The sequence below is a fragment of the Haemorhous mexicanus genome, chromosome Z (assembly GCF_027477595.1).
Source record: "Haemorhous mexicanus isolate bHaeMex1 chromosome Z, bHaeMex1.pri, whole genome shotgun sequence".
NCBI classification, from domain to species: domain Eukaryota; kingdom Metazoa; phylum Chordata; class Aves; order Passeriformes; family Fringillidae; genus Haemorhous; species Haemorhous mexicanus.
The window spans coordinates 3259606-3273113 of record NC_082381.1 but is presented as its reverse complement, the minus strand read 5'-3'; the positions used below and the strand labels follow the sequence as shown (position 1 = coordinate 3273113).

General features: G+C 41.4%; 1 long non-coding RNA gene across 1 annotated transcript; it reads left to right on the top strand.

Moving 5' to 3' along the window:
* Positions 1-5161: 5161 nt before the first annotated feature.
* On the top strand, positions 5162-11384 carry LOC132322219 (uncharacterized). Its single transcript, XR_009485046.1, has 3 exons — positions 5162-5260; positions 6972-7136; positions 9725-11384. It is a non-coding gene; the product is annotated as an uncharacterized LOC132322219 (long non-coding RNA).
* Positions 11385-13508: the final 2124 nt, after the last annotated feature.

The window sequence follows — 13508 nt, the reverse complement described above, 5'->3', positions numbered from 1 at the left end:
CGGCAGGTGGAGGGAGGGGGGCTCTGTCCCTCTCCTCAGCATTGGTGATGTCACACCCGGGGTGCTGGGTCCTTTTGCGGACTCCCAGGTACTAAAGAGACGTGGCCGTACTGCAGCAAGTCCAGCGAAGGGCTGCAGAGATGTTTTAAGGGACTTTTCCTGTGAGAGAATACAGGGAATTGTGACTTCAGCCTGCAGAAAAGAAGGCTCGGGGGGGAGGGGGGTGGAATCTTTAAAGTGTATACAAATATCTGAAGGGAGGTCACACAGACAGAACAATTGTGGTGGGCGCAAACTAAAAGCACAGGTGGCTCCCTCTGAGAATCGGAGGATACTTTTTCACAAGTAAGGGTGACCGAGCAACGGCACTGGTTGCACAGGGAAGCTCTGAAGACTCCATTCGTCAAAATCAGCTGGAACACGGCCCTGGCCAACAGGCTGTAGGAGGAGGGTTGTCTGACCAGGGGGTTGGGCTACATGACCTCCACTCCAGGTGTCCTTTCCGACTGCACCCAGTCTGGTTCTGTGATCTGATAGCTGGACAGGTCCAGTCAATGCAGGTTCAGAGTCAGTATTTGGGAATATGTGGCAGGAAAAGCAAAGTATTTGAACCTGTGCCCTGGGTAACCCAAAATGTTATTGTGTTGCACATCTCTCTGTGCCCAAGTTTTCTTCGGTCCCTTTCAGACCCCGCAGCCACAAAACGGACGGGAGGGGCAGGGGCTGGGGTGCTGCGGTCTCTTTAGAATTCGTGGCACTGAGGCGGAGGCTCTGTCCCGCTGCTCCCTCTGCCTCTTGCTTTCTTCCTGCCTGTACTTGCAACAGTACCAACTCTAGAAGCTGCATTTCTCAATCAAAAACTGTTTCAAGTCGGAATTTTGCAACATCTGTCTGCAGCTGCAGCGCCGTGCTGGGACAAGTGGAGCAGCCCCACTCCATGCAGTCACCGCAGCCACCCGCTTCTGCTTGTTAATAAACTGCTTTTCAGTACTCATATTTGTATCTCCTTAATGGTGGAAAGAGATTGGTTAGAACTAAGGGGTGGTAACGAATTTTAAAGTGTCCCCCTCAAATGTATTAAACCAAGACAATATATTTACTTCCTTTCATAATTTTGGGTACTGTTGAGTAAGTGGTATGTTCAGATTAATTCTTCTGTGCCTACTGGTGCTGGTGAAGGTGTCTTGTGAATACTACAGTTCATGTCTTAGTGCTGTTTTACCTTTTAGGATTTGCTTACTACACAGCCTTTGCACATGTAGTACAACATGAACTGAATGGTGCCTGAGTATGTGTTTGCTTGCATATTTGTGCCATATTATCATAAATTGTCTCTAGGGACAGTAGTGAGACTAGAAAGATGTCTCTGGCCTTAACCCATTCTCCTAGTTACATTATATTTTCTAAAATAAGATATCCCTGTTAAAGAAAGTTTTATCTTGGAGAGCTGTACTTAAATTTTATGATAGTAGGTCCTGTTTTGAAGTCTGTCTGTACCAGCACAAGCTTTGTTCAAGAATTAGTTAAGAATGTTAACTTGCTCTTTAACATTAGCTTAACTGTTACATTCACCCCAGGATATGAAAAGTGCTATTATAGCCCTAGACTGAAGAAAATTAGAAAATGCTGAATTGTTTTCTTACAAAGTGCTTTTCTGTATAAAAATCAACCACTGATTTTCACTGCCACTCCTTTTCTGTGCTCCTGTTATAACATTTTTATCCTGTACTGGGTTTAGGTAAAATCTCTTCTCGTCAGCACTGAAATCAGCTTAAGCTAAAGTCTGTGGCAAAGGAGATTTAGTTAACTTGATTTTGGCTGTTTTCTGGGAGAGAAAGAGGAGGTTTTAGATACATTGAATACCATATGGGCACTATAAACACTACACAAATTCAAACTCAAAAAGACCTGCTCCATACCTGATCCTTAATGCCAAAAGAGCCTAAACTCCTAACCTGCCTTAAATTTCTCTGAGCTCCTGCATGCTCCCTTGAACAGTTAGGTCTTCATATCAATAAGCATTTGGTTTGCAAGTTTGCCTAGACTTGAGCGTCTGCTAAGAACAAGGCAGCTGTAGCAAACCTGCCACGCCCATTGTGCTGTCAGTAGCAGTAGCCCAGGGAAGAGTTTAAGAAACTGCTTTAAACAGTCTTCAGAGCAGCTCAGAGGCTTTTTGACATCCTTCTGTTTGATTGAAGAACCCTAAGGAGCCCTTAGAGTGAAGCCTGGGGTTCAGAACTTACCCTGTTCTGCCTAAGCATCCTAAGAAAGAGGTTCATTCTCTCATTCAGAGTTAATGGTTTTAAAAAGGAGGGTGGATACCATCTTCTTCAGAATAGCCCACCAGCCTGAGTCCCTGGTTTCAATGGGAGGGCTGTTGGTGTCAGTCTCCTCGGGAAATAGGAAATTATGGTTTTCTCTAAGGACTTATGTTCTAGAAAGAGCCACATCTTCAGAACACACCAGGCTGTGGTCCAGGTGGCAGACTGGAAGCTGGGAAAAGCCTTTCACTGAGTAAGACTCCTGCTTTCCAGAGAGGAGTGTGGCTAAAGGTAATTGTGTAATCCCTAGTATTTTCTTGGCTGCTTAAAATGTTGTGCTACTTAGCATGCTTGCTCTGAAAGCCTTTCCAAGGCTGCTGTTGTAGGGCAGACAGAAGCTGGCTCTGCTCTGGCTTCCAAGATAGTCAATTAGAAGTGAGCTCCAGTGTGAGTAGTTATCACAGTGCTAAATTAAAGCCAATCAGTACTGCTGGTGTGAAGAGGATATTAGGTTGTGCTCACTGTGCTGATTTGCTTTCAAAACCTTTAGTTTGGAGCACAGGCAGGGCTGGAGCGTGGCTGTGCAGCATAGGCTAAGTTACCAAGCCCTTCTCTCCACTGAGTATGGAACCTCAAGTGCACCTTAGAGCTCTGCCATGCCACAGGTCCGTGAAGCACATAAATACTGTTGCACACATAGCATGAGATGCCTTGCTGTTGCACCAGTAACTGGCAGAACATGTTCCTGTCAATGCAAAAAAATTGAGGCACTTGTCACTGAAGTTGCATCGCTGTTTGCACCAGAGTTCTGTTTTCCACCAAAGAGTTTTCATCTATTCTTCCCAAATACTAGTGCCTGTAACAGTGGAGGATCTCTGCCATCATAAATGCAATGCAGACTTCAGGTCCAAATGATTGTTCTGTGTGTGTGTGACTTCCCCATGGTGGATCACTGTGCACGTAGGCATTGCAGGCTTTCCTGGTTCTGTAAGCAGAGAAAAAGTAATGTGCAGAGAATGACAAAAAGGTTAACCAAGATGTCAGTTAGCTGAATTTAATTATGTGTTCAAGGACTTGGGCAACCAGATGGCATAAAGGACACTTGATTTCCACAGCACGACCCCTGAAAGGACACAATTCCCTTATGAATGTGTGTTCCTTCTTTCTAATGCATCTATTACATATCTGTGCAAATATTTATATATATATTTCACTTGTATGGAACTGAGGAAGAACAGTAATTGGTACTCATAGCATTGGGTTGAGCGTTAACAATTTTTGTGTGAGAAGTTCAACACTGAATCAGACAAATTGCACATCTTGCTCTGGGTTCAGAGCTCTGTGACAAGGTCAGAAGGTTGGACTTAACGATTTGCAATGTGCTGTTCAGCATTTCAGGTAAACCTTATTGTTCAGATGAGTAGCCAGGCCTTGGCTGGGTAGGTCTAGCTGACTGTAAGCCATTTTGTTTACTTCAGGATACACAGAGAACAAATGTTTTAAAGACAGAATCAGTGAAAACACTGAGTTCATGGTGGCCTTATACTGTACAAATAATGGTTCTGAGATTCGAAACCAAATAATTTAACTCTGTGTAACAGCTGTAGAGGTTCCATTTTTGAGTGAAGCCACAGGAGAGTTACAGGGGAGCTTTGCAGGATAAATCAAGCAGTCCTTCTAATACCATGTCTAGCTTTGTCTTCTACACTAACTTTCTGTGTGAAAAAGTTCATTTTTTCTCACTAATGCTGCTCAAGGAGCAACTAATGCTGTTAGAAGTACTAAATTAGTATGAAATATTGATTCTTGTTCTTTGAAGGGGTTGGGAAGAGAGACAAAATGAGTCTGTTATTTAGCCTTTCTTATTTTTGTTGACTTCCATGAAGCTCTCTTCACTTAATGTGGCAGAACCTGGAAAATTCTCCTTGTGTGTTCCAGGTTTACTCTGTCTGAGAACCTCCCCCCACAAACGCATGTGCATCAGAAATCCCATTATGTGTAGGATGTTTCTGGTGAAGCTACTCCAGCCAGAAGCAGAATTGAAAATATAAAATTTTTTGTAACGGCCTGTAATGCAAACATGTATTTTGCCTGTTTGGTTTGGATTTAGCGCTGTAATGTCCAAAGACATTTAAGTATGCTTCTACCGGTTGCAATAAAATTAGCAGTTACTTGCTGCCAGTATTGCACTTGAAGTCACTTATGAATAATCATTTAAATTACCTAGCTTTCTACTTAAGTAATTATCTGTATACTGCAAGTAGTACGTCACATGTGCAGTGGTTGTTTAGCCCCACCTAGTATTTACACCTGCAAGGGGCTTATTGCCCATGATGCTGAATCTGCCAAGAGCTGTTCAGATACATCATTTTTCCTGCTTAAAATTCAGTATAGGATCAAATAATAAAAGTCTGTTTCAGCAAACATCTGCCCATAGAGAAAACATTAAATGACTGTGCTGTCCCCCTTAATATGCATAATGCTGTATTTTGTGTGAGATTGTGAATGGAAATTCAATTTACCTGTTGATGTTTACACCAGCAGATGTGTTGAGGATTTCAGTATTCATTTTATCAAGTAAATAAATATTTTTTATTCTGTTTTTTCTAAAGCAGCATTGGCTGATACTGAATGATAGCAAAATAAGTTTTAGTATTTCTGCAGAAATTAATACGTATTTCCTCCCAGGAGGCCTCCTCTGACTATGAAAGGCAGGAAAAATGCTTAAATGTGTACTTAGGTATATTTACATGCACATACAACTTTGAGAAGCCTATTTCAACATCAACTGATTGGGTTGGACTCGGTGATCTTGAAGGTCTCTTCCAACTTAGTAATTCTGTGAACACAAGTAGCATTCTTCCTATTTTACATATGAGCATTTGCTGACTTTCAGTCTGCCGCACCAGAGGAGGTCCACAGAGAGCAATACTACTCAGCAGGTGCCAATGAGGACACAATCTGTGAGCTGATTACATCTGCTTCTTGGGTTTCTGAAGGTATGAGTAGGAATTTCCCTAATTATCTTCTTCCCCTCTTTGCTTATAAAATAAATGTGCTTTATGGAATATGTGTTGATACTGGAGTGAATACAGAGTTTGTTCTTTGCAACAGATGCAAATTTCATTTTATTTCAATCAATTGTTACAGACCTTGCAAATGCTAACAGGTGCCATTGGGAAGTTTGTGTAAAGAAGATCATGCAGCATCTTCACCTTCTTATTCTGTTGACATACAAGCCTTGGGCTTTTTGCGATTGCAATCCACTGTTCCCTCAGAGTTGGTCTAAAATCTGGGCCTTTAGTTGTCATTGTAACCTTTGGTCTCAGTTAAACAGCTTCAAAGTGATTGCCACCTTTCTTAGATAACATTATTTCACTGTGGAGTACTTTGTCTCCAAGAATGTAAAAGATGTGGAAGCACTCTGATAAAGCATCATACCAGTTTGAGAGAATTCTTCTCTCCAAATTAGATGAATATACTGGAGCATTCACAAACATCACCTGCCTTGTGTGGATTATGCTGGTGGAGCTCTAAATTACACATGCAGTGCTCTCCAGCTTCTCCTGGCATGCAAGAATTCACAGCCTTAACAGTGGTTAATATCCTCCCTTTGGGAACAGGTCACTCTAAAATTCTCTTAAAAGTTGGCATATCACATCCCTAAGCAGCTTTTTTGTAGTCACAATATCTGTTGATTACTTGATTTCTTTCCATTAATTTTAGTTGTTATTTCTATTAAGTACTTTGTGTGGCTGATGTTGTCACTGATGTTCAGAATGCTTTGAACTTTTGCATAAACACAGTACTATACTTAGAATAAGCAGCATTTTAATTTTTTTCAGTGTTGCACAACAAGTATGAGATGCAATTTATTTTTAGGTGATGCAAACAATAAACATTGCTCTTGAGTTTGGTGTTGTTTTTCACAAACAGTGTATAGTGAAAAATTCTTCCAGGACAAATATAAAACAAGTTCTGATTCTCTAAATTAATCTCTTGAGGTATTCTGTTACTCATCAGGGCATAATAATTACTATCAATAAGAAAGCAGGTTAGATAGATATATAATGGTTAGATAGATATATAATGACCATAAATCAATGCATTTTTTAAACAACTTTTTTTTCAGTGAATATTGCTACCTGACTTATCAAAATAAGCAATTAATGGAACCTTAAAAATTATTATGACAATTTATTAGGAGCTATCCTTTTTTTTTCCTTTTTGAAAAGATGCAGTATCTCAGAATGCCAGCAGTCAGCAAAGATCTTCAGTTTTTAAAGCATTACTTACCCTAGAAGTAAACTTTGTTCTTTGAAAGTGAAGTAAACCTGTAGATGGATTCTGTTACTTCCACAATATTGTTTCTAGTAAGTGGATTTTTTATGGAATTATTGACAGAGTTTGTGTTCTGCATACTGCTTCATGCAGTCTTTTTTTTTTAACAAAATGTGATAAAGGAAAGAACTATGAGAAATCATGAGGAATAGGGCATGAGTATGCACTGTCAATTTATATTTTAGTATAGATAGTATAAAAAAATCCTGCAAATGTGTGTTGTATCCCTGACCCAAACATATTTGCCATTGGCATTTGGAAAATAAAGATCCTTGCAGACCAGCGCCCCTTGGATCTCTGAGAGCCAGTCTGAGTAAATTGAGAGTTAGCACTGAAACCATGATACTCATTCTGTATTGTGCCTTCCAGAGGAATCTCCAAAAGCTTGAAGAGAAGGCTTGGGAATTGTAATTTTATCCTGCGCTAAAAGGAACTGCTGGCTCACACGAATGAAGTCAATTCTCAAAGAGCCTAAAAGTGTAGAGGAAGAACAGAGGAATGCTTCTAATTCAGCTGCAGAAATATATCCAGAATGTAAGTATTTATGTTGGAATTTGATCAGGAGGTTTCAACTTCCAATCTTTCATGCTGAGAACTGCAATGATATCTTCCTAGCTACCTCATATGGACCTGGGTTTCTCTGCACTGACAGCTGAAGAGCATTTCTAAGTCTGTGATTTCTAGTTCCCTGTAATTTCTAATTAATTCTAATTCTAATTCTATTTCTAATTCTAATTTCATTCTGAACAATGTGGAACAATTCTTCCTCTTGAATTACTGAAATTATTTTTTTTAACTATGTCCTTTCACTCTAGGATTTTTGGTCCAGCCATCAGCCAGAGCCATCATTACTCAGCTGATGAGATGTTGTCAAACAAGCATTGCTAGACAGTGCTTTTTATTAAAAACACCTATGTACTTTTGATGCTGAAGTAGTTAGAACACTTCTCTTTCCTGATTTGTGCAAAGATATGGTTATGCAGCACTGCAGGGCTGCCTTTGGGTAGTTCTAACTCCCAAATTTCTTATGTTCCCCTCCCCCACTTTTTCTGTGCCTGTTGTGTGTACATTCATCCCTGTTCATTCACTCCATTCTAAGCCAGCAAGCTACTAATAAAGCTCTTGATGAGACACTGAGACCAGTACTAACAATGCATCTTCCTTCCTGCTGGAGAAGACTGGTGTTTGATGAGCAGGAATCTTTACTCAGGCAGCTACAACTATAGATTGCAGTTGGTTTCTGTGGAACGAATAAGTGTTGCAACTGTTTAATTGTGTTGCTCCTCTATAGCAAAAGATTTATATTTCAAAAAGAAAGAAAGAAAGACCTAGTAAGTACTTTGTCTCACCCACGCCTATGTGTGGATGCTGGCTGAGGAACAGATAGGCTGGATTTTAGTATGAATAAGTGAGATAAAATGGTTGTGGCCTGAGACCTAACCCACTAAATGTTTGGGCTGTTCTATATGAATATTGTGTCTGTAAAATACATAAACTTCTCACATAAATATATGTTTGTACAGTTTGCTTTTAATATGCAACAGAGTCCTTTAAAATCTCACGTACTCTTTAACAGTTTTGCGTACAGCTATGCAGGGAGTGCTGTGTCTGACATATATGTTGTAGAAATGTAAGAGGGAAAAAAACAAACAAATAGAAAAACCCCAAACCAAACCATACCAAAACACCACCACCACCACCAACAAAGCCACCCCAAAACTTAATTGCAAAGTACTCCATAGCAAAGGTAGTTTGTAGCTGTTGTGGTAGCTTTCATATGCTCATTTTTATTCTTGCGGTTAAGAATGAATATTCATGCTAAGAATGAATCTCCCTAAAACAGAACAAAATAAATGGAAGCTTTTAGCATTTGGCTGAACAAATTCCTACAGCTTTTAATGATCAAGGCAATTGCTGAGCAAGAGTATTTACTAGGCCAGGGTACCTCACCGTGCACAAAAACAAATAAACGTAAAGGAGAAGGGAAACTGAAATTTGTCCCTGAGCATGCATTATAATCTATATAATGTTCCTTTGGGATAACTGTCTGTTTGTAATTTCTTCTAGAGTTATAAGAAGTGCAAATTGCAGTGAATATAATTTTATGTGGGTGGCTAAACTATGGTCTAAATATGAATTGACACTAAGAGGGACATTTTCTTTCCCCATGCTTTCCTATTGGGAGTTTTAATTCATGGCTCTGGGAGAATAAAGCCTGCTAACCCCATTCTGATTTAGAACAAAAATATGGATCAGTTGAGACCGTTCAACCACACAGAAAAATCCAAACTTTCCTTTGCAACTCAGTACCATCAAGAGCTGCAGCTGCAGCTTTGCTGAGGGGTAGTAGTCTCACCCTTGTGATAGGCTGTTGCCCTTGACAGTGTCAGAATGGATTAGTATTTGGATATGCTTACGGACACTAGAGTGGGAGGCTTGTAAGATATTTGTTTCCTGTCTGCAGCTTGAACATAAAAGTAAAAAAAAAAAAACTTTACAATCCTAATAACTTACATAAACTTCCTCAGTATTTGTATACCAAGAGGAAAGAGAGTGTCCTCACAGTGCGAGAACAAGAAGCAGAGAAGCAGTTGTCCTGAGAATGCATTAGTTAATAATAGTGAAAAACTGAATAGTGGATGAGAGGGCAGATTTACTGATAGGGCTACAGGATCACAGCCAACTGCTTGTTAAGACCTTACAGCTCAGCACAGATGTCATGCAATAAATAATCCGCCAAGCTATGGTTTTAAGGGGACTCCAGACCTAACTCTACCCCCTTATTAGCACTGAGTAGTATAGTGCATGTTCTTGTTCTACCAGCAGTACTTGTGCATCACTAGACTCCTTCCCCCCATTTAGATAGACTGTTTTCCACCCTTAAAGGCTGTACCACTGCACAGCCTCCCACTTCACCACTGTGGCTGCATTTGATGTCATTGGAAAATGCAGATTGATAAAAGATGTTCTTGTTTTGGAGTACCTGCTATAGCCATGTGTATAAATATTTCTCTGCTGGGAAGAGCAACAGCTCTATGTTCCTTTGTTCCGCTGTTACCACCAGGTGTTCTCTAGCACTGTGACATGGTAGATGTATATATTTCTTACTTTGTCTCTTATAGTAACAGACTGCCAGAAGAAGTCTGGGAGCTCAGCCACAGGAAAAATGGAGGAGTATACCCCACCATCAGGAAAGTAAACTCTTTAGATGAAGTGTTATGAATGGAAGATGAAATGGCACATTTGGCCTCACCTCTTAGAGGAAAGTAATGGGCATTCCAGTCTCAATGTTTGCTTTTATTGTTAATGCTTTACCACAACTTGTAGTGTTGCTTTGCGGGTGACCACCATATCTTTTTCCTTTTCTTCACCCTTCATCTCCATCCCCAATCTACTCAGTGCAAACATACTTCTGAAGAATTCAGTTGTTCCTCAAATTTCTCAACCAGTTTGCTGATTTAAGTCACACAGGTTCAAACACCCTTGCTTTACTGTCAGCATTCTCTGTGGTCCAGCCTCTTACATTCATTTACTCTGTGGTGCTATCATCACCTCCCCAGCTATCATCAGATCCAGCTTAATCCAGCACCACCATGTTCACCACTAAACCTATCCCCAACTGCTGCATCCACACATCTTCTAAATACCTCCAAGAAAGGTCACTCAATCACTTCCCTGGGAAGCCTGTTACAATGCCTGACCATCCTCTCAGTGAAAACACATTTCCTAATATCCAGTCTAAACCTCACCTGGCACAACTTAAGGCCACTTCCTCCTGTCCTGTCACTTTTTAACTGGGAGAAAAGACTGACACTCCCCCCCCCCCCCCCCCCCACCCACCCCTTGCTACAGCCTATTCGCAGGCAGCTGTAGAAAGCTGAGCGTCCCTTTCTCCAGGCTGAACACCTCCAGCACCTCAACTGCTCCTCACAAGATTTGTGCTCCAGACCCTTCACCAGCTCCATTGCCATTCTACTCGCTCCAGCCCCTCAATGTCTTTCTTTTCATGAAGGGCCCAGAACTGAAGACAGGACTTGAGGTGTGGCTTCACCAGTGCCCAGGGCAGTGGAACTGTCCTTTGTATTAGCATTTTTTAGCAACAGATATATGTTACCACCTTTTTGAGTGGTTACTGGGCTTGCAAAGTGTTTTTGCCGCATTTCAGAGTGAGAGCCAAATATGCTTCTGCTTTGTCTTGCCTTCAAAGTTCAGCATTAGGATTTAAGGAAACAACAGCAGAGTGTGTAGCACATAAAATGTTTTGGTAGCTATTGAAACTAAAGCAAGAATTAGAAAATTAAAGTGATGAAATGCAAAGAATCTGAAGGCTCACCAAATCCTCGCTGCGAGATAACAACTACTTCCGCTTGAGTTTTAGATAGTTATATGTTTGGCTGAAAAGAGGACGTGAACAATTTGTTTGTCTTCCATAGGCCATAGGCACCTTTCCTGATAGTAGCACTGCAGAAGCTGTTCCAGCCACTGTGCAGGTTCGTGGAAATTGTGTGTGGGTTGTGTGTGCACACATACACAATGATGTAGGTTTGCTATGGGATGGTAGGTATTGGTCTTTGAATTTATATTATGTGAAGGCAACAATTGTCTTTTGTGTTCTCTGCAATTTTTGCCAACATATAAAAATTTAGAAAACTCTTGCATTTCACCACTGTCTGTAGAATTGGGGCAGCATATTAGCCATGAAAAATAAAAGACACTGAAAAAAATCTTGTGTAATCACTCCTTTGAAGCTGAAATAAAAACATTGTTATGCCCAGAGATTAATTATGAATAATCGGATTCTGACTTTATCTGTTCAGTTAACAGGGGAAGCATAGATAGTTGAGGAAGAATATTTTTCCATCTTAAAATGATCAAAGTATTTTTGTATATTTGCAGAAATTGGTGGAGACATGACAGTCAGAGATGGGGGAAAAGAATACCAGTACAGAATAAATAATGGCATCAGATGAAACATGGAACAAATAGGGAAAGAAATGGAAGGAACCTGTACTGAAAGTTATGCAAACTCCTGTGTGGTTTTGTAGAAAATACTAAACCCTCAGTTTTCCATTTTCAATGATACAGCTAACTCTATACGAAGGCAGTTGTTTTCAGTTTTCATCTCTGTAGATATACAAATACCACAAAGTAAAATTAATACACATACAAAAAAACCCATTGTAACAATGGCCAAAGGCTGTTTGCTCAATGTGAAAGCAGTTAGACTTGTATATTTTCTTTTGGTCGTAGATTGCATTCTTAATTTCAAAGTTCCTCTCCATCCTTTTTGAAACTCATGCACCAATGAACCAGAAGTTCAGTTCTGGAGGAGAGAAATGAAGAAACGATATGTTCAGGACAGATATATATTTTTGTTAGAGAAGGCAGTACTGGAAATGAGTAATGTAAGGCAGATGGGAATGAGTAATGTTTGTTGGTTTTTTAACATGCTGATGGATCTGGTAAGTTTAAGGCAAAGCTGGAGATAACTTTGTCTCCAGCATGCTTCATTCACGAACCAACAAGGAGACTGCTTACATGCAGGCATTGTAAGATTGAAAAGACAGCAAGTACCACAAACTTTTCAGCACATACTTTGAAAAGTGTCCCTGTGTATAGAGTTGTCATCCTGCAGCCCAGAGCCAGAGCCTAAGCCTGCTCCTTATAGCAATCCACATGGCACATTGGCCTGAGCTGCATCTCTCCACAGCCTTGTGATTCCTGCCTGCTTTCCCTATCAGGCACCTTTAGGCTACAATTGTTACCTACATTGTTAAGGACAAATAACTTTCCTTCTTCATGGCTTTTTCTCCCTCTCAGCCTTCACTGTGGTGACCTCTGGTTTCATTTTTCTGGCGTAAACTTGCACTAGGAACAAACAGTCACAAAAGTATAGATCAGTTTGATCAGTTTTAGAGTCAGTTTGGTTTTTTGTGTTTGTAAGAATCCACGATTTTTTCATACCCAGGTTTCACTTAGAGGTTATCACATAACAGCAAGCCTCAGTGCTATGTATATGGAATGCTTGTGGCATTTTCAGTTCTCTGCATTTCTTCAGACACAGGAAAAAAAAAAAAGCCAGATTAAATGATGAGAGTGCAGTACAAGTCTCACTTTCCTTCATTTAAAATGTAACAAGACCCAGTGACTGCTGAAGCAATGAATCACCACAATTTGCATATACAGGTCAGCAGGGAACATTCTCTCACAGCTGAGAGCATTCCTGCAGTCAACATTTAGCTACTCCCATTGCAGCCACCTCCTGGCAAATCCAGCCCAATACATATGCATTCCTATCAGCGGTGCCTTAACCAGCACACAGTCTCTCTGATGGGGAGGCCACGCTTTCCATTGCTGGGAGCCCTGCAGCCCTCTCAGGGATATACCAGGGCTTGGCTGGCTGCAGCCCTGCGGAGGACAGAGGTGTTCTCCTTTGGACTTGACAGTTCCCTGGGAGGCCGGTCAGAAGTCAGTGGTGGACCAAGGTGCGGTCCTGGAATTCAGGGGCAGGTGACAAGCAAGAACACCTTATCCAGTCCTTGTAGGAGCGGTGTTTGCAGAAAGGGGGAGGTGTCCCCACCATCCATCCCCAGGTCACGAACCTTTCCGCGGACGTGCTTTCCCACTCAAACTAAAATCGGAGGAGGATGAGTTGGCAAGGAAAGGACCTTCTGCACCATCTCAAAGCGAGGGAGGAGAGTCTCGGCGCTCGCACGGCGCGGGAGGGAAGAGGGCGGTGGAGCCGGCGGAGCTGGGCTGGCTACGGGCGGGGGAGCTCGGGTCCTGCTGCCGAGGGTGTATCACAGCCACCGAGGGCCGTGCCGAGTACACAGTGTTCCCTTCCCGCCCCTGAACTGGGATTGAACTTCCCCAGCCCGCTGTGCACCGGGGAGCTCGCCGATACCC